Below are 25998 nucleotides of genomic sequence, written 5' to 3' on the forward strand. Positions count from 1 at the left end.
GCGCTGGACCACACTGCTCCTGCAGGCCACCCTCAGTGGCAGAGCCCCTCAGGGGGATCAGAGATCAAATGTTTTCCGAGTCCCAAACTCAAATGGAGGTATTTCAATTCAAACGGCCACAAGTTCAGAAATAAATTTGTTTCTATGGCTGTCTCAGAATCTTAGTTGTCAAAAAGTAAACACTTCCCCCTAACATATCTCTCTAGTAAGGCAAGGTATCATCTTGAAAGGGCCTTTTTACCTTTAAGGTGAACACAGTGAAGTTTCCTGTTATGAAAAGAAAAGCTTGGTGGAATTCAAAGAAACCAACTAGCTTTGAATAGGAGTCTGGCAGGCTAGAATAGAGAAGGTCTGCTTTTCATTGCATTTATGTTATGGAAAGCAAGCACCTCTACCCCACCCCCACTCCTATGCATAGCAAGAGTTCTCAAGAAGGATCCTTTCCTATAAAAATTCATTTAAATTCAGAGTTAAAGACTACTCTCACCCATCATAGGCTGGCTCTTCCCCTCCTCATAAATGCAATCTAAAATTTGGTTTCAAAGTAAATTAGAAAATAAGTTCAGCTCCCCATTATCTGCTCCTATCATGTAAGTTAGCAATGAAATTCTGGGAACAATCTACAGCAAAATGCCAGGACAGGAGGCAAAAAAAAAAAAAAAAATGGAATCAGCTGATGGGAGAGATACCAAAAGAGGTTCAGGAAGGAGCCAGGCTCATACCGTGTTTTATTTAGAGCTGAGGGTTCTCAACTGAAATCAGTGAAGCTCTTGGGGAAGTTGAGGAGATGGTATCAGGCTTCTAAGATAGGGTTTTGTATCAAAAGGATCAGATAAGGATGCCTGCCTGTTAATGATTTGAAAATGAAATTACTATTGCATGACAGGATAAGGATAAATCCCTCCTGGTAGATTTTTTTTTCTTTTCATAGGTCCAAAAAAACTTCGAGGAAATAGCCTTGCAGATTTGGAAACATGAAGCGTGAGCTCTCCTATCCGAGTGTAGCAGTATCTGTCAAAGAGGCACAGTATTCTACACCCTAAATCCAGTGCACCCCAACAATAACAATATCCTGCTTTCGTGTTTAAAGCTAGTCCTTATCTGTTATCTCACTTGTCTCCTCCCCCTGACCACCAAATGGCAGAGCACCTCCAGGCCCTGTCCCCAGCTCTCTTCTACCTTTCTACCTTCTCACTCTCTCTCCTGGGGCACCTCCTCCATGTCTCCACTCTGAAATACCATCTCTAAGGATATGCAATCCCAAGCCAATGTTACCAGCCTCAGGAGACATCCATAGCCAGATCCCTACAGCCAAATGCCTACTCAACATCACGGCTTGGAGAGCTCATCGGCACCTATAATGAGACACATCCAAACTGACTTAATGACCAGCCATCCATCCAAACCTGCCCTCCCTCCACTGCTCCCAACTTCAATCAACTCTAGTACCACTCACCAAGTTTTTCCAGCTGGAAACATGCAAGTCACCCTGCTCTACTTCCTCCTCCTCATTCCCATACTCAGTGAATTCCTAAGCCTGTCAGCTATACCTCCAAAATCTGTCCCTTTCTCCCCATCCCACTTTGAGACCCCTAATAGGGGCTGCCATTTTCTCCTGCCTGGACTAGCTCCCTAACTGGTCTTGATCAAAATCACTTCTGCCCAAGACACTCTCCACACAAGCCACTCTTGCCACTCAGATTGTGATCCATGGCATCCCCTGAAGGCTTACCAAGAATGCAGAATCTCCGGCCCCAGCACAGACCTGCTGATCAGAATCTGCATCCTAATGAAACACGCAGGTGACATGCGGCCTGTGCTTTGTGTGCAAGCTCCGTAGCATCACTTCGCATCCCAGTCTTTCCCCATTTTCCTGCTAACTGACCCCTGAGCCTTTTTACCACTCTCCTGCTGAAACCCATGCCTTTCCAAATTTCCAAGACATACCAGGTCTTTGCCTAAGCTGGACTCCAGAAAACTCGCACGTGCCCAAGTATTCCTTCCTCTGGGAAGGGCTCCCTGTTCATTCAAAAAAAAGGACTCACTCCCAACCGTGTCCCTGCTTCCTTGACAGTGCGACCACATGGTTTTAATGATAAATTTCCATGCCTGGCCTACTGTGATCACCTGGAGAGCAAGGGCCACACATATCCCAGCCATCGACTCATGCCTCGCATAGCACAGGAAGCCCTCAATACGTGTTTATTGAAAGTAGGGAAGAATTTAATCCCATTAAAATATATGCCAAGGTCCTATCTTGAATTTCTGACTAAACTGGAACCCTACTGCACTGATTTTACATATACACACACACACACACACACACACACCACTTTATTGCTTAGGGTAATGGTACTTAGAAAAATGATTTTGGAGTTATAGGAGAAAAATCAGATGCCACCTTTCCCAACTTCAGAAGATACACTTAGAATACACTGGCTTCAGGTTGCTCTAGAACCTGGAGAGACCGGGTAGAAAGGCAGTGAGACAGCCCCATTCTTCCCCAGGAAGACCATCTCCTGGTGCTGGGTGGGTGAGGAATAAGACTCTTTCCTCTCTCTTGCCAGTGCCCTGCTTGAGGCCATGTTAGAATGTGCTGGTCTCTCAGGCTTTAAGCGGCAACAGGTCTATGGGCATTCTGAGCTGAGTCTGGGAGAGGATGAAAAAAGATGCAGAAGACCAAACAGCCCCTCAAGCACACCAGCCCAACCCAGGAAAGGCTGGTTGGAATGCAGGAGGTAGCAGAGGCTCTGGGTATTGGCTCTGGAGCTCCTCTGAGAATAAATAAGCACTTCCTAGGGCAAGGCTGTACTTGAGAGTGTCACTGGCAGGAGCAAGGTCCAGATGTGTTTTCCAGGGAGATAACACTGTGAGATGCATCTAAGGTAGGGAAAAAAGCACCAGGGGGAGAATGGTGGGTGTGGGGCACTGGCATAGCCTGGTGCATGCTGGGACTGAGCCCAAAGTGTAACTCCAGAGCCTCCTTAGGATGTGTCTGCCTAGGCCAGAGCCAGCTCAGCCAGGCACGCCTCTTCAACCTCCTCACAGACTGTCACACTTGGCTTTGCAGCACCTTATAGATTTGTCCAACCCCACCATACTGTAGATGAGAACAGAGAGGTCCAGAGCCAGCAACAGACTCATTCCAGGTCACTGCACTGGCCAGCTATTGGGAAAGGAACAGGACCTAAGCCAGACCCCTTTCTCCTTTCCTACATCCAAGGCTCTGTCTTTCAGCTCTGACATTTAGGATCTTTCTATCTGTAGGCACTGAAGCCCCAATTGAATTATGCTTCTGACCAACTGGCTATAGATTTGAGGTTCCAGTGACTCCCACCTTGGGTTCAATTAACTTGCTAGGGCAGCTAATCAAACTCAGAGAAACATTTCACTTATTAGATTACCAGCTGAGTGTAAAAAGATGTGACTCAGGAACAGCCAGGTGGAAGAGATGCAGAGGGCAAGATATGAGAAAAGGACATGGAGCCTACATGCTCTCTCTGGGCACCACTCTCCCTCCATTTCCACGTGTTCACCAACCTGGAGATTCTCTAAACCCCATCCTTTTGGGGTTTTATGCAGGCTTCATTACATAGGCATGAGTGATTAAATTATTGATCACTGGTGATTGATTCAATCTGCAGCAGCCCCTTCCCCCTTCCCAGAGGTGAAGGTGGGACTGCAAGATCCAACCCTCTAATCACAAAGTTGATTAGCAATCATCCCCCATCCAGAGGTGCTTTCCAAAAGCCACCTCATAAACATGACAAAAGATACCTTGATTGCTCTCCTCACTTGATAAATTCCGAAGATCACATATATTTCTTATAAATCACAGTATCACAGATGGTAAAGTACATATCAGTTTTTGTGTCTGCCTAGAATTAATCTTCTCTCCTTCCAGTAAGAGAACCCTGATAGCCCTTTGGGGAACAACTATCCCTGACTCCATCCCTGAAGTTCAGATTGGGAGCTGACTCTGCCCTCGAACCGCGAAGTTGTAGAGATAGCGAAATAGTGGACAATCAGAGTTAGGATAGCTGGTTCAGTGACGAGCAGGGGACCCAGATCAGGCCAACCAGAGTCCACCTTAGGACATTTGCTGGAACCACTAGGAAAGAAATACTCTGCTAGAGTTGCTAAGCCAGAACAATGTAAGCCTGGAAGCATGTGACATGACTGCCCTAACATGGGAGAGCTTTACCTGAAATGGATGTCAATGCAAAGCAAAGCAAAGTGAAGATATAGCAAGAGAGAGAGGCATGGGTTTCTGACATTATTTGAGCCTGGATTCTGCCAGGCCTGAAATAAGGATCTACCCACTGGGACTTTCCAATTATATAAGCTATTCAAAATTAAACACTCTCACACACACACTTTTTGCTTAAGCCACTTTAAATATGGTTTCCTCTTATTTCCAACCATAACGATCCCAATTATATAAATGTCTTTAGTGAACTACAGAGGAGATTCTTCAACCTCCGAAGGCAACAACACTCAGGCTCTCAGGTAATAACCTAAACCCTTCCCTCCCATAAACAAACATTTTCTTTTGCCCATTTGAAGGAAAAGGGAAAGTGATAGACAGCAGTGGCTGCCCTCCACCACTCATACCACTGGGACTTTATCTACTTGAAGCCTGATTTCTCTCTTTTCTCTTTATTGACTAAAGCAACCCAATCTTTTCCTTTCAAAGGAAATCTATACTTATTTACTTGTTTCCTGTTGCAAAAACTTTCTCTTGAATATTCCTTTTTCTTCCCTCATGCAAGATATTTTTGGATGTAGAATTTAGTTAGAAGGTTTATCATAGGACATTCCAGTATAGCCCTATTTGATCAACAAGAAAAGAGAGGGTGAATGGTAAGCCTGACATCATTAATGGCTGAGTCTCTGACTTCCGGGTCTGTACCCTCCCTTCACCCCCTAATATTTCAACAGATGTCAATTCCTTGCAGTGACCTTGCACACAAAGGTATTTATGGGCTGATTTAAACACTGAGACTTAATCAAAATGCCCTTGAAGAAAGAGCACTGCAACCTTGTGTTCTGGTCCCAGCTCTGTAACTAACCAGCTGTGTGACCTTGGGAATGTCATTTAATCACTCAAGAGTTATTTCTTCATTAATAAAATCAGAGGCTGGACTAAAAGGATCATAAAATGTCACAAGTTTAATGACCCTAAAACAGATTGTGGGCAGAGAGAAAAAGCTGAGTGCTGAATCAGCACCACATGGGAATAAAAATTCATTCCAATTCTGGATTCTGAATTCAGGAAGATGCAGGAAAAGAAGGAATCGAGAGCCCTGAAAAATCATGTACTACAAACATGACTTTCTTTTTTTTCCTTACATGAAGCCCTTGGTGCCTTCCTATTTGCCTTTTAAAATCTTTTTAAAACTCAAGTACACTGGGTTGATCATTGGAGTTTGCCCAATTTGCCTAGGATGACCCTGACTTAAAATACTTGTTGCACCTTAGTTATCATTAACTCCCTGATTTTACTCTCACAATTGTCCCAAAATCAGCAGGGGACTCAGAGAGAATGTATAAAGCATTCCTATAAAACAACAAGAAAAAAGCAGATCCAGTAGGAAAAGAAAAAGGGCAAAAGACTTGAACAGGCACTTCACAAACAGAACCATCCAAATGGCCAATAAACGAATGCAAAGGTGTTCCACATTATGAATCATTAGAGAAATGCCAATTAAAACAAGTGTGATATTACCACACAGTCAGCAGAATGGCTAAAATGAAAATACACAGAATAAAAAACAAAACAAAACATGTATAGGCAAGGCTATGGTGCAACCGTAACACTTCTACATTGCTGGGGGGACTAAAACTTGGAACTGTTGTGGAAAGCTAGTGGACAGTCTCTCCTAAGGCTGCATGTATGCATTCCCTATGACCTAGGTACTCCGCTCCTAGGTATACAGCAAGAGAAATGCATGATATACCAATACTTGAAGACATGTACAAGAATGTTCAGAGCAATTTGTCTATGATGGTCCCCAACTGGAAACTACACAACAGCTCATGAATGGCAGAACGTATAGATAAACTGTGGAATATTCACACTACAGACAGCACTGAGGATCAGCAGAATACAAACACACCCTACAATATGGATGAATCTCACAAACAATGTTGAGTCAAGAAGACAGACACAAAAGATTACATAATAAGATTTTGTATATACAAAGTACAAAATAGGAAAAGCTTACCTATGGTATTAGAAGTCAGGATAATGGTTACTCTTGGGGGGATAAGTGCAAGGGGACAAGGGGAGGTTTGGGGTACTGGTAATGCTCTATTTCTAAATCAGGTTATGTTAATGTGTTTAAGCGGTAAACTTATAATATATGTACCTTTTGGTATGCATGTTATACTTCGATGGAAAACCCAAACATTTTTTTTAAAGTACTCCAGCATGAACAATAAATGTCACAGATACTGTTATAGGCTGAATTGTGTCCCCCTCACAAATTCCTTGTTGAAGTCCTACCCCCCATTACCTCAGAATGGGACTGCATTTGGAGACAGAGTTGTTAAAGAGATAATTAAGTTAAAATGGGGCCATTACAGTGGGCCCTCATCCCCTATGACCAGGTATCCTTATAGGACACAGACAACACAAACAGAGGGACAACGATGTGAGGACATAGTGAGATGGTGGCCCTCTGCAGGCCAAAGAGAGAGGCCTCAGGAGAAACCAAACCTGGTTTCCTCTTGATCTTGGACTTCTAGCCTCTAGAATAAGAAGGAAAATCAAATTAAGCCACCCCAGTCTGTGGTATTTTGTTACGGCCACATGAGCTGACTGGGACAGTCACCCTGGTTCGTTGTAGCCTCCTCTTATACAGGATACTGAGATATAAGCACTTCCGTGGGAGGTAACAGAGGCTTGGGCCGCACAAGTGAAAGGGACGTGGTGGATCAGGGTTGGGAGACTGCTCCTCTTCCCCCGCATCAGCTGCAGGCTGCTCCTGGCTTTTCCATCATTCCAGAGCCTTCTCTGGCTAAAGAAAAAGGGAGCAAGCCACTTCCTAAGGTAATTCTGCTGGCAGTCACAATAGTCAGAGCTCCAGGATTTTTGCTTGAATGGTCACAGAAATTTTTACGGCTAGAAGAGACAACAGGTGCTCTCATCCAGCTTTCTGGATGAGAATGAATGAGGAAATGAGCAAAGGTCAGAGAAGTTAGGAAGCTTGCCCAAAGTCACACAGCTAGTTAATGGTAGATCCAGGGCTAAATCTGCTCCCACACTCTGATTTCCAGGCCAGGGCTTATGCACGGAATCATTTCGCCTACCTGTCTTTGGAGGGTAGGATGAGCAAGAGGTGGGGAAGGAAGGGTTTAGCTTCCTTCCTAAGCTTTAACTTTGTCCCTACCTTTTCAAGCTGCACATACACAAGCTTATCACCCTCGTGTCCCCCTACTCTTCCTTCTCCCACCATTCCCTCTCCACTCTTCCCTCAGTCCCCCTTCAGGATTTCCTGGAATTGTCTGAAATCTAGAGTCCAGGGTTCTGGGTTCTTCCATCTGTATAGCTTCAGGCACACCACTGAAACTCTGTACGGAGGGTTCTTCATCTGCCTAATGGGGACCTGCTGCCATCTGAGTGGCTGGGCAAGTCTTTCCAAAAACTCTCCCCTACCAGGGATGAGGGCATCAGTGAGCATGAACAGAGGTGTGTAGAGTGGCCCTTTCAATGCATATCCCCCTTTCACTTCCAGCCTGAGCTCTGTGATGGGGCTTCACCAATACTAGCACTCACAGAAGGGGCTAGAAACAGACAAGCAGCCTTCTTACTTAGGATGAGGGAACTAAAAGGCCACGATGGATTGACTTGTCCAAGGCCCAGCTCTAGGGCTTTATAAACTCAATCATCACAATAACCTTGGAAGTTGGGCATCATTCAACCCACTCAATAGACAACAGACTTGTCCAAAAACACCAGCTAGATGGGCCAGGACCAGGGTTTAATCCTGCCTCCACCATACTCACCAATCTCCTGCACCCCAACTGCCCTGCTCCCTGATTTGCAACTTGGCAAGGAATAGTATAGATGAGCCATGTGCCCAGGACTACAGGTGGTAAGAGATCTCTCAGGCACTGCTTGTCCCACAAAGATCTGGCAGTAGTGATGACAAAACAGCCTCCTTTGGATGAATCAATTGGAAAACAAAGCAGTACTTATCACTGATCAGAATGTGCTGCTGACCCGCTCCCCTTATCCTGCTCAGACCTTGGGCACTGGCGGCTCTAGATACCAGCACAGGGAGCTGTAAGCTCTAAGTCACGGACATCTGCGGCAAGCCAATGACACTCTTCTCTCCCTGTTAATGTGCTCTTTGAGAGACACTTCAGTAATGAGCTAAGGGAATTCACCCGAGCTCAGGGACCAGCTTTCAGCTGGCCAGTTCTGGACATGTGGCAGGAACTTGGAAATCTTCCAGGGGCAGCTCAGAGAGGGGCTCTCAGGGCTGGGGCGGGGGCCAGGTAACAGCTGTGGCCAAAGGAAAACCAATGAAGAAGAAGAGATGCATAGTAGGCTTTTCTAGATTTCTCTGGGGAGTGGACATATCAAAAATGCAAAGGCTGTGGTTTGATGAGTTAAATAGGATCCACCGGTGACAGAGAAATAAAGAGGAAAAGATGGGGGTGATGGCAAGTGTCTTGGCACAAGCAAATAATGCAGACTGTCTCCATGAGACACTGGAGGGTGGGTGTGGAAGACTTGCTACAGAAGCAGGAATCCCCCTTCTAGACCTTCCCTGTCTGATGTAGAGTAACTGATCCTGTCCTGGAGGAAGAGGCGGAGGCGGGGGGAGAAACTTGGGGGGTTCCCCAAGTGGTGAGGCATGGGTGCTAGGGGGCAGTGTTTGCAGCAAGCCTGGGGACAGCATGGTCTCTAAGCTCCAGGAAACTGCAGTGGAGAAAGGGACAAGGGGACAGCAGGGGGAGATGCTTCAGTGGGTTGTTAAAGGCCCCCTCCCCTCCCCGGGGTGTCCCTTGCATGACTGTGTCATAGACTAAATGGTATTCAGAAGCCCTGGCACAGAGCATCCTGGGAAAATCACCCATGCAAAGGGCTTACTCATCTGAGGCCCTAAGCTGGTATCTTGGGACCAAATGTATGGGGAGCGGGGGCCAGCTGATGCCCCACAACCCACTTAGTATGCTTCTCAGGTAGGGAGTGGGCTCTGCATGCCCCTTGCTCCGGGATGGTCCACGCCCCTCCTGGGGGCCCCAGTCTGGGGCCAGCCCGCATCGTCCAGCAGCCTTGATTCCCCTGGGTTCCTTGGCACCCACACAAGCAGTTGCTATGTACTTAGCACTTCTTTACTCTTTGTCCCCATTTAGTCATAATAGAAGCTGTGTTCTCAATCTATTGTCACATTTATGATCCAGAAAGCCCTCATTTCCTGCAATAATCTTAAGTGACAATTCAAGGCTAAATGTACTTTAATGTTTTGTAATGCTTCTAAAGCAACATCTCAAAATTATAATACAGCCCCTGAAATTACTAGCCTGAATGAAAGGGGGGGTGAACAACCCGAAAACTAAATGAAAATCTAGCAAATTGATCTAAGCTGAAATGATGAGGTTCACTACATTCCAGTGATGTCAGTGTGAGAATGCTGGGGTGACCTTTGCCAGGTGGCCAGAAGGCCTGGCTGGTGGAGCAGACATTTAACTTAAGGAAGGTGGGGAAAAAAAGGCATTCAGGCACTATTAATCAGGGAGGAGACAGCCAGAATCTTCTCATCTGGCTTTTCTCAGGGTGGGAAAAAGGAGGGGCACATCTGGAGGCAGAAGAGGAGCAACTCCCTAAACCAAGGAGCAGTGTTTTAGAGAAGAACCACAGCAGGGGAGTAGAGAGAGGGCGGGCAGCACTGAGCCAGAGAGAACCTACTTCCTATGTCTAGAGGTGGTTCTCTACTAATTCCATTCATTTCGTTCGGTCAAGCTTACTCTACGCCTGATTTATTTCCAGCGTTACTCCTACATAACAGAGGAGGACCCTGAGGCTCAGAGAGGTTAAAAGATTTGTGCAAGTCCACAGAGAAAGCTGTGTGGCCTGTGTTTGAACTCTGATCGAAGTTCAAAGCTTATGCTCTTCTTTTACAGTAGAGAAAATCTGACTCTTTAAGAAGTAATTATGTATAAAAAGACTCATTAAAAATAGTAATAACCGAGAGAACAAATTAAAAGATAAACTGGGGAAAATATTTCCTATACACATGGCAAACAAATGCCTAATTTACCCAATATAAAAAGAGCTCTTAGAAATCAATAGGGACAGAGGAATAGTCCAAAAGAAAATTAGACAAAGGCTGTGAATAAGCAATACCAACAGCAATAAACATATCAAAAAAATAATTAACTTTACCAATCTTATGAAGGAAATGTAAATCAAAGCAGCAATTAAGTCTCATTTGCAACTTCACAAAGGTTTTAAAGATTGGTAATACACAGTGTTAGCTTTAGGTAACGAAGTATGGAGGGGGCATTCTCATTCACTGTTTAAAGAGAAAATCTGCTTTGCCCCCTTGGAGGCAACTTTGTAGTATCCTCCAAAATCCAAAGGTACATACTAGTTTCCCCACGAACTCCATCTCTAAGACTCCAAGCCAGAAAAATACTTACTCAAATGTCCAAGTATTTTAGTACAAGGAAGTTCACTGCCAGAAAATATTACAACCCAAATATCCAGCAACAGGGGATACTTAATAATTATGGCCCATCTACAAGTAGCTGTCAAGCCAATTCTGTATGCACAGAAATGGACCAAGACCACATTGCACTGTTAAGTAGAAAAAAAGAATCCACAAAACATATGCATAGTTTGTGCTACTGGAAAAAGAGAGATGTGTCTGGCTAGATATGCATCTGTGCATTTGTCTTTGTATACGGAAACCTCTGGAAGAAGGGGCATCAGGCTCCACAGTGGACACCACTGAGCAGTAGAATCCAAAGAGGAAAAAGGAGTTTCAAATTCCACTTTATATACTTCAGTTTGCTTTGATTCTTTAAAATCATTTTATTGAGACAAATGTTCATTCTCTGGGAAGGTGGTAAAAGCAGTCTGAAGTTTATGCATGGTACCACCAGAACACAGCAGAGAAGCCCTAAAGCAAGCCCTCTCTCTGCCTGCAAGGAGCTCATAATGGATCAGAAGTGGACTTGTATTCAGAGACAAATAACTGTACAACAGGAGAGCCCACAAAACTGGAAGAAGACCCATGACAAGAGAGAACCACTGCATTTCGCAGAAAGTAAGGGGGAAAGTGAAAAGCTGAAAAGAGTTTCTTAGAGAGGTGATGCTCAAAGGGCCTTGAGGCAGAAGCAGGATTTTGCTGGTTGAAAAGGAAGAAAAAGGTATCCAGGAGGGGAGGACACAAGCAAGGCACTGAATGTCAAGTGACATTTCATTGAGCAAAGCCAAGGGGACATCTCATTCTTTGGTCTAGGCCCAAAGGTTTTAAGCAGGTATTCTTTCAGTGCAGATTAAGTAATAGTGGTGAGGTTGACAGGAATGCAGAAAACCTTCCCTGTGATCTTTCTACTGAACCCTGGAAGGTTTCCTGAGTCCTTATCATTCTCACTCTTCTTCTTCCTACTTAGGCAAAGAACAACCTCTTCTAGCTCATTTTCTCATCCACAAAACTGGGTAACACTACTGAACTCACACAGTTGTTGGGGGAATAAATAATCAAGAGAGGACCTTGCCCAGAATCTAGCCTATACCAAACTCTCAACAAATAGCTCTCTTATGGGGGTGGGGGGGAGGGAGAGCAGATAAGGACTCAGGAAACCTTCCAGGGTTCAGTAGAAAGATCACAGGGAAGGTTTTCTGCATTCCTGTCAACCTCACCACGATTAGTTAATCTGCATTGAAAGAATACCTGCTTAAAACCTTTGGGCCCAGATCGGGGCTAGAAAAGGGGTGAGGTGAGAAAGGTGCCTAGGGCAAAAATTTAAGGAGGCACGCTCACTCTCAGGGCAGTTTAAGTGCAGAGTCAGCACCTGGGAGTGAGTGTCTCCTTAAATTTTCCTTCCTAGGTGCCCAGCTTCTCTTACCCTACTTGGATCCAGGTCAAAACAGTGGCTTCTAAATGAACTTCTAAAAAGCAGGGCTTGAGTTAAATAGTGAGACTGCTTCAGGGAGAAGCAAGCAACTGCTGGCCCTGCCTGGATAGACATGCTTATTTAGGGGTGAGAGGAGAGGTGGGTGAGTATGATTATAATGAGTGACTTAGCAAGCCTGGAGTAAGAGTTCCTAACTACAAGGCCCAGATCTCCCATTAATTGGCCCTGCCCCCTTCTCTACAATTCTCTAGTCAGCTGGTATTAACACATCCCAGGCCTTACTCTCTCCAATAAAGCACAGGCTGTGTCAGGAGCTATCCTGCTGCCTGACTTATCTCAGTGGGGTAGCACTGAGTTTTTAGATGAGAAGGCAATGTTCAATGATGCCTTCTAGAAAGACATGCAAGTTGAAAGTAACACCAAAGAAGTGGCAGGGCTCCAGGTGAGACTGAAGGAAGGAAAGTCACTTACCCTGTAGGAGATGAAGTATTCTGGAGAAGCACCCTGCAGAGCTTTATTCTGTTTTTCAAATGTGTGCAATGGAGGTCTCTGGGTTGTGAGCTTATGGTTGAGTTATCACAGTTCCTGATGACAGATCATGAAAAATAGGTTTTTCCCAGGCTCTTTTCAGGCCCCTGCAGATATGATTAAATCCATGGGGTCTGAAAACTTAAGAATTCACCTCTCAGATTTTTACACAGCAAAGCAACAAGACTAGGGTGAAGAGAGGGGTAGACAAGGAGAACCAGGAAGGGAAGAGATGCGTGGGTCCAGGGAAAGGTCCCAAGATAGAAAGCAAACTTTAACTCTGGAGAATGACAAAGGTTTTTTAAAATTAAGACAAGTAGTATTGATTCGTGGAACATGAAAAATATCTAGCCTGAGTGTTCTGGAGTTCCTGTTGTTTAAGATGAAGATTTAAGGGATGCCTGGGTGGCTCAGTCAGTTAAGCGTTTGTCTTTGGCTCAGGTCATGATTCTAGGGTCCTGGGATTGAGTCCCTCATCAGGCTCCCTGCTCTGCGGGGAGCCTGCTTCTCCCCTGTCCCTATGCCTGCCGCTCGGCCTGCTTCTGTGCGCGTGCGCTGTCAAATAATGTCAAATAAATAAATAAATCTTAAAAAAACAAAAAGATGAGGATTTAAGAAAGCCACCCAGAACACTGCAATTCCGGATGGGTGGAGAGAAATGTGAGGAGAATTGACATCAAGAGGGGCTTCTGGGCAAAGGAAAATTCACACTGAACTCATGAGCTCAGGCTTTAGGCTTATAATTCTGAAGTACAAGTAACATAAATTGCTACCCAAGTCATTCTGTATGGACCTCAGTTTCATATAGCAAGGACCACTCATCCACCAATTCATTTACTCATTCACTTTCTCACATCTCTGTTAGGTATCTAAAAAGAGGTAGACACTGTGTGAAACACTGGGGATAGAAGCATAAAAGATTTTTGTCCTGAGGACATCATGGTCTGGTGGAGAAGAGGGATAACTCAACAACTTCCATAGACCCTGATACTGATGAGAGCCATGCTTTAGTATCCAGGAGGAGGAGGAGCAGGAGGAAGACAAGGATTAAGATAAGGATGATGATAAGCTAACATATATGCAATGCTTATGATATTCCACACAATGTACTAAGTGATGGTGATATAGCAATAAACAGTGTAGAGCCTCTGCCCGTGAAGGACTTATATATAGTTCAGCATAGGAGACAAACTCACAAACAAGCAATTTCAGCCTAGTCTCTTAAGGGCTGTGCTCTATCACCTCAGATGATGGGCAATTCCCACTCCCTACACCCAGTCTCAGAAGGACCAAGTCTTCCTAGAGAAGGAAGAGTTTGAGCTGAGACCTGAAGGGTACATGAGTTTTATCCAAGCAAAATCAAAATAGGGAGGGTATTCTGGGTGGATGTAACAGCACCTAGCTAATCTTGATGTACAATAGAGAACTTAAAGTTTTACAGACATGTTTGTTACTCTTGCACAAATGTCTATTTGGAGCATGACAAAGCTAGAGCAGGTAGCCCATGCAACAAGAAGTAAAAATGATTGAAGAGGAAGAAATGAAAGTCTCATTATTCACAGACTACATGACCATATACAGAAAATCCAAAAGCTTCTATGGAGAAACTGTTCAGATTAGTAAATGAATTTCATAAAGTCCCTGCATACAAAGTCAACTTTAAAATGGTACAGTAGCATTTCAAAAAACTGGATATCCAGAAATAATTTTTTTTTTAAATATTGGTAAGACCTCTACACTGAAAACTTTAAAATACGAATGAAAGAAATTAAAGAAGGCCTAAAAAAAATGTGTGTATACCATGTTCATGGATTAAGAAACTCAATGTTATAAAGATATAAATTCCTTCCAAATCAATTTGAGATCAAAATCCCAGCAGGTATTTTGTAGATATTTACAAGTTGATTCTAAAATATATATAGAAATGCAAGAAGCTAAGAATAGCCAAGGTAATCTTGAAGATGAGGAAGATAAAGGACTTACATTACCAGATATTGTGACCTATTATAAAGTGTTAATACTTAAAACAGCTTGATATTAGTACATGCATAGAGAAGCTGACCCACAAAACAGAAAAGATCCAGAAATATTCTTACACATATATGGTCACCTGATTCATGATAAAGTAACATTTCAGAACAGTAGATAAAGAATGGACTTTTTAATACGTGAGGCTTGATCTATTAGATCTTCAAATAGCAAAGATAAATCTTGTGCCTAACTTGCAACCATACACAAAAATCAGTTCCAGAACAATTGCTGATCCAAGTGAAAGATGTTTTTAGAAGGAAGCATAGAAGTACCTCAAGGCCTGGCACAAGCAAAGATTTCTTTGCACAAACTGAATGAAATGGGATCTGATTAAAACCACAGGGTCAGATAATTAAAAATGTACCTCTCGTGTCAAGAGAGGTACCAAGACTTGTCAGGAGTCCAAGGAGCAGGAACAAGGGAGGAAAGAGATGCATGGGTCTAGGAGAAGTTCCTGAGATGGAGAGAAAACTCTTTCATTTCTAGTAAGGAAAGAAAGCTGAGGAATGTGAAAAAGATGTTTGAGTCTGGTGTCTTAAAGCAAAAAAAAAAATGATCTGGCCTGAGCTCCTGTAGTTTATCATGGTGATTTAGGGAGGTCAATGCAGAACATTGCAACACTGGATAGATATAAAGAGGCACTAGAGCAACCATGAGCTGGATGAGCTTCTGGGCAAAGGAAATGCACACTGACCTCATGTATCTGCTTGCCTTTAGGCTGATAATTCTGCAATATAAGTATGCATGTAGACAAAAAGCCCAGTTTGGGTCCTAAGGGCATTTAATTGATTCAGCATGATAAAAGATAATGCCTCTAATTAAACACTTCACTAAGTGCCCCTGAGGAAGGAAGATAGAAGATGTTGACTACATGTAGATATCCACAGAAGGAAATTACTTTAAAACAAATCAAGTCAAATTCAGTAGTTGACACTGTATAATTTGGGTCCCACATGCTGAGGGCACAGGGAGTCAGGGTGTCCTGAGGATAGAGGGACATTGTCAGATCAAGTTTCTTAGAGGAGGGGTGCTCTCAGCCATGTCTTGGAAGAAGTGCCTGTTTTGCAAATCAATACAGTAGGTCTTCAAGCCGCCTTCAGAGCAATTTCCCTGAGGAAAATTGGTCTTAACAACCAAAAGAGATGGATGAAGAAACTTCACTGACCCAAGCGGAGACATGCAAATGATTTCATCTCTCCCCAGTGTTCTGAGGCTACTAATTTCTCACCTAAACTCGCACTTGCTCTGTTACTTGAAATAAAAACTAAATCAAGTGATAGACTGCTTCTAGAAGACAGCAAAGCGGAAAGAGTGAGTTACTTTACCTGAGTTACTCTCAACTTGCCAACTTGGCCATTCGTCTTCACCACCTGGCATGGTGGGAAATCTTTGAGAGCCAAGTAAAAGATGCCGAATAAATCTAGAAGAGTCCTTCTGCGGCTCTTCAGGCTGCCAGAAAAGAAAAATCACAGGATGCAGCCACCAGTGGAGCAAGCTGAAAGTGACAGATTTTCCTGCGCTATGTTCTCCCATAAGGAATTAAGAAGAGACACTTTGCCCTGACTTTGAACACAGGAAGTTGGGTGCTTCAAAATCTTGCAGACTGTACTGTGGTGAAGTAAATAGGATGGCAGACACTGCTAACCGGTTCTCAAGGGGCTACATTTCTCAGCCTCCCTAGAGGTCAGGCAGGGCCATGTGATCTAGCCAATGAAATGAAAGCAGAGGTCATCGAATCTCCTCCAGTCCTGGCCCTGGGAGGTTCCCACATTTAGTATTCCACACTCTTTCCCCTTCTGTCGTCCTAATTCAGTTGAGCTCAATGACTTTGGGAGCCATGTGTTGACTATGGCAGACTCCCAAGCCAGAAGGATCATCACCTGGGGAGCCTGCTAACAGGAACAACCACTTTGGGTTTTACATGAGGGAGAAATAAACTTCGATCTAGCCATGATACATTTTGGAGTTGTTTGTTACAGCAGTTAATGTTTTCTTAATTGATACAGAATGTTCCTGCATGATGACTATGTCTAGAACATTTGGGTGATTTGACAGCTTTGGTATGGAAGCCAAGGCCATTCTGGACCGTTAACATGGAACAAAAGAAAAGAATAAACCACAAGGAGCACATAAGCATTTAGAGTCTCCGGACCTGACAGAGGGTCTGTGGTGAAGTTTTCCCATTCATTAAACAGTCCAGTGAATGAGGGAGGCAGGTAACCAGATCATTACCGGGAATGCATTCAGAGTCACAATAAATTCAACTCATAGTCTTGCAAAATAAGGAAAGGCTTTCCAGGCAAGAGATGTTTGAAATTAGTCTTGAGGAATGAACAAGCAGGGACCAGGTAGAGATGAGAGAGGAACAGGGGAAGGGATGGAGCTATAGAACAAGGAAACAGAACCCAGCAGAGTGGTTTTGAGGGTGTCCCTGCCAGATCGAGAACAGAGGGTACGTTAGCAGAGAGTAGTAGCGGGGCCCCAGCTAGGAGGGGGCTGCAGAGAGTGTGACCTAGGATGAGGGGAACAAGTAAAATCACTATAAGGAGCCCAGAGCTGGCTCACATTCAATGCCCCAGGAGCGCTCCCTGCTGGAGGGAGGCTGCAAGGGGCAGGCTGAACCCACCAGACAAGCCATCTAGAATAGTGATTAAGAATACTGAGTTAGAAGTTAAACTGAACCCAGGTTCCAAATCCAGTTGCACCCCTTGGTCCCTAACTACAGGATTTTATACAAGTGACTTCACCTCTCTAAGCTCTTTTCCCATCTGTAACAACCAGGAGACTAGCATTGTTCTCAAAGCTTTCCATGAGCTAATGTCCATGAAGCCCATAGCACAGTGCTCGGCACATACTAAGTGCTCAGTGAAGAGTGGCTCTTAGTATCCTGACCAGAGAAAGTGCTTGGCCTGACAAACTGGGGGAGGGATGCAGCTAACAATGAAGAAAAAGGAACCCCTCCCCTTGCACCTCCATTCCGATCATCTGGGCAGAGTACAGCACATCTGACCTCAAATCCATTATCTGCTACCCTGTGCCCTCACAGCCGAATTTCAAATAAAGCATCCCAGGCACTTTTGTACCATGTGGCACACTGGGTGGGGGGGGGGGGATCCTCTCTTGGCTCCCTAAACAACAGCACCCCCTACCCTTGCTTATTTGTCTCTCCACCTGTTTATTGTCAAGGTCTATTTGGCCCCTTGATGCTGACAGGGCCTCCTGAAATGCTGCTGAGAGATCAAGCAGGAAAACCCAGGTCTGCACCGCCGCGCTCAGTAACGAGCCACCCCATGCGGGGAAAATGCCATCTCAAGTGTCCATCGATGCCACCCTCTCCCCTCCGGCACCGCCCCAGCTGCGCAGCTGACCCCAGACGCTCCCGCGCCCCAGCAGGGGCTCCGGGGCAGCCGAGTGGCTGGTCCCGCTGCGTGCATGCCGCGCGGGTTTTCCGGTGGGAGGCGTGCGGAGGAGCGGTGGTCATTTGTACCAGCTTAGGCGGTAGCCCGCGTGCGTGACTGACAGCCGGAGACAGGACTGCTCGGCAGGCTGGCGTGTGAACCGTAAACAGCCCTTTGACAGATGACAGGATCTTCTAGAGCTGCGGCAAAACAGTGGGACAGAGACCTACACAGGAGAGATCCTGACTGCAAGGAGCTGACGAAATTGGGCCTGGAAATGATAGAAGCCTGGAGACCCTGTGTCCAGAAGACGAGCGCGGGGGCTCCCTGTGTGAGAGGCGGGACATGTGTGGCTCACGCAGTGAATCTGTGCAACAATTTAACGGGTCTAACTGGGGCCCCCAACACGCCCCGACTCTGCTGCCCACTTGCAGAAACTGATTTCAAGCAGGGGTTTCATTGTTGTCCTTATTAGTTTTATTTTCAGCAGGTGATTATACTTAAACTCAACTGCCTCCTTGTCAGCAAGTGACTTTTACTTCTTTTTAAGTGGTGGGCATGATTTTTCTCTTTAAATGGCTAATCTTGGGGGGAGGGCAGGGGAAGATTTAATTGCATGGAACTGTATATCCTATTTCTCCTCTCTGGAGATTTCATTATAGGCCTAAAACCAGAGAATTGCTCTGCCAACTCTCGCGTTCTCTTCCAGCTATTTCGGGGTTTTAATAATTATTCATTAATTGCACACTATGATAAGATCCTCACTGTTTTGAAACATTCTCCCTCTGGCCTCCATTCGATTAAAGACCCTGATTGCCTGCCAAGAGCGTAAAATTAAAAATCAAAGCACTACCTCTGAAAGGTTTAATACATGCCATATTGAAAGAGTTTTTGCAGCTTACAGCCATTTTATTCTATCAGCAGCTCGAGGGAAAGTGCAACTCCATGTTGAAATTGTTCTCCTTTGAAACATAAGTCAACAGGACCAGCATTGGGGGAATTTTTCTCACAGCTGTTATCTCCTTTGGATGAGCGGCTTGTTTCCCCAGATAAAATTTGCCTCTTGCTGATGTCAGACCTCAAGGATAACTTTAGACTGCAGGAGAGAACCTCCCTCAAGGTTCTCTAAATTACAGACAAGCCTCATTTTAAAAGGGCAAATTCCACTCAGACTGGCCCCGGAGGCAATTAGAAATAGAATCACACATATTTTCCTGCAAAGCCTAAAGCAACTCTGCCTACTCCTCCCACTCTAACTCTGTGTTTCTTCCTCCTTCCGGGCTGAGCAAGAGATTGACTTTCTGGTCAACCCAATAAATTTTACATAGGGGTTCATTCAACATAGGAGGAATGAATGAAGAATGAATGAATGAATACAGAAACAGCAAAGGACAGGAAAAGGACAAGCCAGAATTTCTAAACAAAACGAAACTGCTAACATCTTGCAAATTTTGCAATTACTGTCACCTACTAAAATCTACAGCCCAGAGCAAGCCAATACTTGAGAAACAAAATAAGATCCAAATCATGTTTGCATGCACACACTCTTTGCTTCCTTTTCATGCTCCTCATGGAAGCTCTCATCCATATTACCCCCAGCCTTTCCATAGCTTTCTCAGATAAGGAGTTGCTAGAGAAAATTTCACAGGCAGATCAGAGCAAGATCCCACTAAACTGTATGTCCCTGATGGTGGCACACCATTGCCTTGGGAAGGGAGTGGTGGCATCCTCTGTCCTTGGGCCCCACCCCCTGTATTCACCCCCCCAAAGGACATTCTGGGATTCCAGAAGGAAAGTTGGGGCTCCAAGATCCCAAGAGTGACTTCATGGCTCAACACAGACAGGAGGAGAGAGAGAATAGTCCAGATTTTAAGAATAGAAATTGGGCATCCACTAAATACTTATTAAATTTCAACTGTCCCAACCTTCCATTGCTTCCTCTACCAATAGAAAACACTAAAAAAATCTACCACCTGAGACCCCTAAGATCTAACGCCACGCAAGCTCTCTACTGGCCAACACAAATCCTCTACTCCAAAGAGAGTTTATTGAACTCTGACAAGCATGGCTTTGATCTGGGAATTTGCTCATAGCTCTTCTACTGTAAGTATCTTTCTTTCTTGTCTCAACCACTCCATTTTGCCCTTGCTTCCAAGTGAGGCTCAAGTCTTCTCTCCTCTAAGAGGCTTTCCTGGTCAAAGTCAGGGTACAGCCTAGCTGCCAAGGGTCTGTTTCTTCAAGAAAGGGGTAAGTATCCAGGTCTTAGGAGTTCCAGGCACTCCTCACATTGAACAGCACGACAGCTGGGCTTCAAGAGTAGCTGCCAACCAATAGTCCACTGTGAACTTTGTCATCATGTCTTCATTTTGGAAATCCTGAGTGGTAGGCACACCCTGCTGGCTCAGGAAGGACATCAAACACTTGTGAATGTGGGAGATCAAATGGATTATGCACATTTTGGGATTCAATTTAGGTTCTGTACAGTAAAACTAAAAAGGTTCTATTGTAATTGCCTTTTGCTGCATAACCCATCCCAAAACTTGGTGACTTAAAATGAAAACCATTTTAACATATCCCATAATTCTCTGAATGGACTGGGCTTGGCTGGGTGGTTCTTCTGTTTCACATGATGGAGGTTGGGGCTACATTCATCTGGGAGCTGTAATGGACTAGAATATTCCAGATAGCTATCTTTCACATCTTGAGGGGACGGCTGGAAGGCTGAGCTCAGCTAGGACCTTGGAATGGTAGGATGCTCTCTATATCCAGGTAGTTCCAGGACCTCCCTCTCTCCACAAGGCCTATCGACACAGCCTCTCCCACTGGTCTCTTCTGCAGGGTAGCCAGATGTTTTATATGGTTTCTTAGGGCTCCCTAAAAGCAGACAAGGAAGGTGCCAAACTCCCTTAAGGCAAAGTCCAAGACTGACATGGTGTCATTTTTGCTACATTCCCAGTTGGTGAAAGCATGGGACCAGCCCAGCCCTTATTTGCGAAGAAGGGGACCCTACAAGGGCATGGCAACTGTAACTGGAAATACCTATGATTTCTATAGATGACAGAGTGGCAGCTACTGGTACTACAACTGTGGTGTGTTAACCTATATCGTAAGTGAGGGAACACAAGTGAGTGCTACATCTCCATTAGAAACTGATGAAATTAAAGATATGATATTCTTCTATTCTATCCAAGTTCACGAACCACCAAAATTCTGTCTCATGATCCCTTCTGGCTCTGAGGACCCCAGATGAAGAACTCAAAAATTAAGAGCTGAGGGTACTTTTAGTCAAGCATAGACTGTTGGCATAGCTGAGCACTGAGGGGCCTCAGAGATCATCTGGTCAGGCCAGTCTGGGGTCACAACTCTTGTGCCTGGTGAGGCCAGATGCCGGGGCACCAGGGTGAGCTTCCGCCTGAGGCTGAGTGAGGCAGGAAGTGCCTGGCCCGTCGAGAGGTGCACACATGTGTTCACTCTGCTCCCTGGTCGCCAGTGGGAGGCCCTTCGTCCAGCTCCTGCATTATACAAGAACAAAGGCCCAGGGAGCAGAAGGCACTTGTCCAAGGTCTCAAGGCGAGAGTCTAGAGGCCCCAGCCTTGGATTATCTTGGCCATGGCTCTGGATGTCAACTCAGCCCAGCTGCCTTTTTCACTCTGATGTCGTTCAAATCAGCCCCTGTGCACCATCGCTGTTAACCCACGGAAGAGAAAGAAGCACTTACCGCTCATAACAACAGACAGAAAGCCTTGCTGCCACCTTCCCCCACACCCGCTCCCCAGACCATCCCTACACTCATCCCATGAGTCTTCCCTGAGGAGCTTTCCTCAAGGCCTACAACGGTATCTTCAGTTCAAAGCCTCAATGCCTTCTCCTATAGCAAATCCACAAGGGGAGCCCCCAGCAGCCCTTGTTCTCACCTTCCTGCCCTGGCAACCACCTCTCTGTGATGCTACTACCCAGGCCTTTGTCTCCACCAAATTATACCAGTTGTCTCACTTCCCCACCTGTGAGGATCTCTCCCACCTCACCTAACTCATGTCCCCACCATGGTACTGACCTCGTACTTCCCACCTCTTATTGGAACTGACCCCTCCCAAGCAGATGTGACTTTATAAAGAAGACTCAAAAAGGCAATGCCTCAAGACGAGGAATGTATTGCAAAGGATGAAATTTCAGAAATGGTGCCAGGCAGGTCTCATGAAATACAAGTGCCTTCCTACTTACCCGTGCAGAGGACTCATTTATCATACATGTCTTAAGTTACCTTTCTTGAAGACTTACTTCTGGCTGGGCATTGAACTAAGCACTTCCCATGTTTTAGTTCAGTTAGCCGTCTCCACGAGTCTAGGATCAATACTATTTTCAAGCTCATTTTATAAGGGAGGAAAATGAGGCACGGAAGAGTTCAGTAATTCACCTACATCCACATAGGTTCTCACCCCTTGTCTGTGCAACCAGAATGCTTATTCTCCTGTATCATGTTATAATTTTGATTTTACAGTTTCTTGGCCAGGTTGGGGGGAGAAGAAGCTGGCAGGGGAAGCAGCAGTTGCAGACGAGACCTTCATTGGGGCTTGTCCCTCATGTAATCCCTGCACCACCCAGGCTCCCAGCTCTTCAGGGATGAGGCTTTGCATTCCCAGGCAGGGGAGGCCATCTTTAGGCCAGCTTGCCAGAGCACAGATGACAAGCTCGCTAAATGAAAGTGACAGCTAAGACCATGAACATGATTGTAAAAAGACAACTCAGCATCTCAGTTTAACTCCAAGAAAATTCAATTTCACCTGGGGAGCAATCTCCTTTTGGCCTCTGCTACCCTGCCCTGATGTCTCTCTTATTTAAATGTGTGCGGCTAGAACCTTCCACTGTTCAGCAGGCTGAATACCCCGCAGAGATTCATAATGGGGAGCAAGGCACTGCTGGATTCATTAGACGCCACTGCCGAAGAGCGCCAGTCCTTACCCAGGAACACTTGGTAGGAAACACATTTTTGAGACCACACAGAACGGAGGGGAAGACTGTCCTCTGGGTTTCCTTCAGGCCTCCGTCTTCCTTTGTAAGCCTAGATCTTCCTAGGCCAGTTTGAAGCAAAGGACCAGAGAGAGACAGAGTTTCCTGGACCTTTCTTGAGAGCAGAGATGCTTCAGGGACTTCCACTGACATGTTCATTTGGTCTCTGCCAAGAACAACTGAGCCACTGCCCGGACCAATGGGCCACACTGGTGTCCCTGGAACATACTCATTCCTGCATCTCTTTGATCACAATAGTCCTCCTTGCCTGGGAGGTCCCCCTGCCTCTTCTTACCCTACCCCTACCTACCTCCTCTTCATTTACCCCGTTCTGATGCCTTCTTCTCCCCGAAGCCATGTTTCCATAACCCTACCCATCAAGAACCCTCAGGACTTCGAGAACATTCACAAGCTAACAGCAGAGTGGTGAGGGCACAAGGCCTGGCTTCAGGCTGCCTAGAATCAGATCCCAGCTCCACCCCTTACGAATTATGTGACCTTGGGAACGTTTCTTTCCTAAGTACTCATTTTACCATGCCTCAGTTTCTCCAAAAGTAAAATGAGTCCAAAGGTACCCACATCATACGCTTTGAAGATTAAATGAATAACATGTAGAGTGCTTAGTGCAATACCCAATACATGCTAAACACCCAATAAATATTATCTAATTTCATCTCTTGGCCTCTATACTCTACCCAGCTATGTATCATCAGCTTCAGCTACATTAAGCTCCCCACTTTGCAAACACCATTCATTTCTACAGGTCCTGTCTTCTTTTAATTCTCTTTGCCTGAAATTCTCTACTGCTGCTTTTCTGCCTGGCAAACTTCTAGTCATCCTGTGAAGTCCAATTCACAAGGACATTTTCTGAGAGGCCTTCTTTAGCAGCCCAAACAGACTTGGTCCCTTCATGTGTTCACAAAACTTTATACATAACCTTATACATAAGAGGCACTTACCCTTCTGCTTTATGGTTAGTTCTTTAAAAGTCTCTATCTGCCATCAAACTGCAGATCTCAAGCAAGGAGTTACATTCATCTTTATGTCTGCAGCACCAAGCCCGGAGCTGTATGCTGGGTTTAATTGGATCCTTCTGTGTATAAGCTGTGTTCTCTCCCCAGGACTGTTGGCTCAGCTTCTTGGGATGCCAAAGCCAGTGCCTTTCATGTCTTTATAGCTCAGAACTTGAAGGTTTTTGTTGAGGATAATGAATGCCCTCTACAACCATAGCAGCTGATAGGCAGTTCTTAGAGTTACCATAGTTGAAATGACTCTTCCTTTTTTTAAATATCAAATCATTCTGGAAAGTGTTAATGGTGTATCTATCATGTGCCAGATATGGGCTGCCTGACATGGAAAAAAAGAAGGAATGAGTGCACCTAACTTTGAGGCCAGTTGCCTGGTCAAGGAATGTATAGAACTCACAGCTAGAGGACAGGGCCTTGACCCAATTGTTCTTGCTTGTGATAGGTTATATGCATGTGGGGAGTCCTAGACTGGATTTTGAAGTTCATTCAAACTGACACACTCACCACAAATACACACACTTACACACATGCCCATGCTCACAAGTGTGTGCCGATCTCTCCATGTCTCTCTCTCTTCCCACCCCCGATGCTCTTCCATCACTATAATGCATCTTTAAACAGGAGGCCTAAATACCAGTCTCTTCTTCGTCCTGAGCATGAATCAGGGCCTTCACTGCTTGGAAGGCTGTAGGCATCAAAGGAGTTGGTTGAAAAGAATGTCAACATTTCCAGCTTTTGATGAATAGCTCCTGATTTTAGTGGATTTCAATAACCCATTTCACATACACACACAAATGCACACTCTTTGTAATTACCTTTTGATAGGACTTCTGCTTAGCCAAGAGAGGAGTCTCCAAAGTGTAGACAGGTGTGAACGGCCCCTTGTTTGGGGAGACTCAGCAGTGAAAGAGAGCCAGATGTGGACAGACAACATTCCTGGACAGACAAGCCCAGTATTAAGAAGTATCCTTTTACCCGTACTTCGTGCAGGGATAGACCTATGTTGTTATTAAGAGTAAGCTTACATCCATTTTGAGTTTATCTTTGTGTATGGTGTTAGAGAATGGTCGAGTTTCATTCTTCTGTATATAGCTGTCCGATTTCCAAGATCTATAAAGAACTTCTCAAACTCAACACCCAAAAAGCAAATAAGTCAAAAAACGGGCAGAAGACGTGAACAGATAAGCCATCAGGGAAATTCAAATCAAAACCACATTGAGATACCACCTTACACAAGTTAGAATGGCAAAAATTGACAAGGCAAGAAACAAATGTTGGAGAGGTTGTGGAGAAAGGGGAACCCTCTTACACTGTTGGTGGGAATGCAAGTTGGTACAGCCACTTTGGAAAACAGTGTGGAGGTTCCTCAAAAAGTTAAAAATAGAGCTACCCTTTGACCCAGCAATTGCACTACTGGGTATTTACCCCAGAGATACAGATGTAGTGAAAAGAAGAGCCATATGCACCCCAACGTTTACAGCAGCAATGTCTGCAATAGCCAAACTGTGGAAAGAGCAGAGATGCCCTTCTACAGATGAATGGATAAAGAAGATGTGATCCATATATACAATGGAATATTACTCAGCCATCAGAAAGGATGAATACCCAACTTTTACATCAACATGGATGGGACTGGAGGAGATTATGCTAAGCGAAATAAGTCAAGCAGAGAAAGTCAATTATCATATGGTTTCACTTACTTGTGGAACATAAGGAATAGCATGGAGGACATTAGGAGAAGGAGGGAAAAATGAAGGGGGTGGAAATCGGAGGAGGAGACAAACCATGAGAGACTATGGACTCTGAGAAACAGACTGAGGGTTCTGGAGGAGAGGGGGGTGGGGGGATGGGTTGGCCTGGTGGTGGGTATTAAGGAGGGCACGTACTGCATGTAGCACTGGGTGTTA

The 25998-nt window shown here is 45.0% G+C and overlaps 1 protein-coding gene across 1 annotated transcript in view; it reads left to right on the plus strand.

The window, feature by feature from the left end:
• LYPD1 (LY6/PLAUR domain containing 1) overlaps nt 1–25998 on the plus strand; it is an 83572-nt gene that overhangs the window by 56855 nt on the left and 719 nt on the right. The window lies entirely within an intron of this gene.

This window comes from Mirounga leonina, unplaced genomic scaffold (assembly GCF_011800145.1).
Source record: "Mirounga leonina isolate KUSES-001 unplaced genomic scaffold, KU_Mleo_1.0 Mir_151, whole genome shotgun sequence".
Lineage (NCBI taxonomy): Eukaryota > Metazoa > Chordata > Mammalia > Carnivora > Phocidae > Mirounga > Mirounga leonina.